The sequence below is a fragment of the Micrasema longulum genome, unplaced genomic scaffold (genome assembly GCF_059751315.1).
Source record: "Micrasema longulum isolate JH-2025_06_02 unplaced genomic scaffold, ASM5975131v1 h1tg000097l, whole genome shotgun sequence".
Classification (NCBI taxonomy): domain Eukaryota; kingdom Metazoa; phylum Arthropoda; class Insecta; order Trichoptera; family Brachycentridae; genus Micrasema; species Micrasema longulum.
The window spans coordinates 3,662,542-3,665,243 of record NW_028277303.1 but is presented as its reverse complement, the minus strand read 5'-3'; the positions used below and the strand labels follow the sequence as shown (position 1 = coordinate 3,665,243).

Here is a 2,702-nt window from a genome sequence, read left to right as displayed (position 1 = left end):
TACTCAATTAATTTTACTAACAGATATTTTTAATCAAAAATTTTCTTTTACAATAAGGAAGTTTAGGGATTTTTTTTTATTTGTTAATATACCATTAAATTACTTCGCGAAAGACATATCAAGTTCTCTTCCCTTTCTATTTCATGATTTCTGGTTATTTGTAAGTTGACACTGCAAACCGGAAATCTATCGCAACTCTTTTACCATTAATTGATTTGGAAGAGCTAGTGACTTCATGCAAAGTAGTGAGTTATTGCTAAAATATTTTTTATTATTATTTTCACACATTTTTAAGAAACTTCGCTGAATAATTTAATAAAGTCGTAATTCCTTTAAAGTCATTAAATAGGGAAGTTGTTTATAATATATTATGTTCGGTGTCGGGAAAGTTCTTAAATTCAAATTGAAGTTACATTTTTAAATTAGGAAATCTGTATATAAAAAACAGATGTTTTTGACTGTAAATTATTATTCGAAAATATTTTTTGAAACGTCACGTTATTGTTACGTATTGTAAAATTTTAGTCCATTTTTCGCATAGTAAAATTTTTTGTCAAAATATTTTCGTAAAGTTCAACAAATTGACTTTGAAATGGTAAAGGTTATTACCAAATAAAATATTGAAATACATTTTGTTTAAGATTTTAAAATGTTTTTTCTCTTTGTTTCAGGAAAACAACAGTAATAGTGATTGCAAACGTTCCGTGAGCCCTCCGAAGTCTTGTGAACCTCACTTCATACAAGGTGGTGTCTTGTACACTAGCTGTGATTTTTCTAGACGAAATGGACTGGATTGTAAAGCCATAAGGAAAACAAGCTCCAATTGTGAAAAAGGATGTTCATCAAACATTCGAGCAGACAATCAACCTTGTCCGGTGTACCCATGTAGAGCCGAATACGGGAGTCAAAATTCTTCGAACTCTAAGTATGACAATACGCAAAGTTTTCTTTCTACAAATGCTAATGTTTCATTAAAGACAAATCCTGAACAAAACAACATGTGTGAAGACAGACAAAGTTCATTTACTCCATCCGAAGTTCCTACAGCCTCAGAATCATCACTTAATTATTGTGCAAATGCAAAACACGTATGTTCACCTGTTAATGTTCCAACACAGTCAGAACGTGCACAAAATTGTCCGAAATGTTCTGACTGTAGACTTCCTCACTCTACGAACCACAAATCTTGTCATCCTTTACAGTATATTCCTCCAACTAATCCAGTTATAGCTTGTTCCAGTTGTTACGTTATTGACCAGCAAACAATTGTCCAATCGCCGTGCCATAAGTGCAAGTAAACAAAGCCTATCTGTGAAATTGTGGTGAATAATAAAAAAACCTTCACTCAGTTTCAACTTCACTGAAACAATGACCAGTAAATATTTTTTTTATGTCCAATCACTCAAAGTATTATTTTATTTTTCAGCTTTAGAAACTAAACTTCAAAATCTCTACTTTTCACACTAAGACCTCACAAATAATGTTAGTCTACGCAGTTTAAAGATGAAATAATATCTGTTTTATTCAAACAGACATAAATATAATTTTTACAAGAACCTATATTAAATAAATTCTTATCATATTTGAAAATTACATGTATTTGAATCATGTGGAAATAATTTAAACTTACCTTTATAGTAAACGTAACTTGTGTATAATTTGTTAACATAAAAACATATTCAATAAATACTGTTGTTTTTTAAAATATTTCTACTTCTTTCTATGCCCACATTAATGGATATTACATTCGTGAATTCTCAAGTTGAAAAAAAAACTTTTGCATGAAACAGAAAAAAGTAAAGAAGAGATGATGACATTTCTGTTTGTTGTTTAAACGCTAAACTCTCACAATCAAATCTCTTATATTAGATTTATAAAACCATAACGAAACTTCGTAAAGTTGTGGATGAGGAGTTTTATTTGAGCAATAAAGTTAGTATTTTTGGTTGGAGACATTATTCAAAATTACTGCAAGGAGAGACAATTTTTCTCAATTAGAGCTTCCGTTTAATTTGCCACGTTGGCCGCAACGGTTCATTATTTCATACCAAGGAAAAGTTAAATGTTTTAAATTTACTAAGGCGTGAAGATTACTAAAATCAATTTTATGTTAAAAATTTAAAGCATTGTATTTTACTCTAACCAACTTTATTACTCAAAAACAAAAAAAAAATACATAATAATAATTTTTTGCCATTAAGAGAAATTTTAGTTACAAGAGATATTTTATTTTTATTTTGAACGCCCGTGAAACCACTTTATTCATTTAACTGATGAAATACAGCTACACAAACAACACACATTTAAAAAACAATGTAATACGACCGCACACAAATAAATTACAAAAAAGTTTTTGTCGATTTAATGAACACTGTTGTAAATACATTGATTTTACAAAATTTGCAAAATTAATGTTGAAAACGTGGCGTTTGTTAGTTAGTTAATTAGCAAACTTGCGTACTATCTCACTAAGAAAACAATACTATAAAATAAAAAAGGAAACACTTATTTTTAAGTGCAAATAATAATTTTAAAATAAATTTCAAATGATGTATTATTTTATCAATAAATAAATATTTTAAGGAATGTTCAAGCTAATTTAATGGAAAACATTAATGATTGGAATTGAATAGTTTTGATCTGCAAAGCCTTCCTTAGCTGCTTTTTTAGCTGTGCATTTGTTCTAAAAAGTATATAGCACC

General features: G+C 28.7%; 1 long non-coding RNA gene across 1 annotated transcript; it reads left to right on the top strand.

Moving 5' to 3' along the window:
- The first annotated feature begins 439 nt into the window (after nucleotides 1–439).
- On the top strand, nucleotides 440–1,701 carry LOC148284722 (uncharacterized). The gene is made up of 3 exons (XR_015824074.1): nucleotides 440–595; nucleotides 672–925; nucleotides 1,427–1,701. It is a non-coding gene; the product is annotated as an uncharacterized LOC148284722 (long non-coding RNA).
- Nucleotides 1,702–2,702: the final 1,001 nt, after the last annotated feature.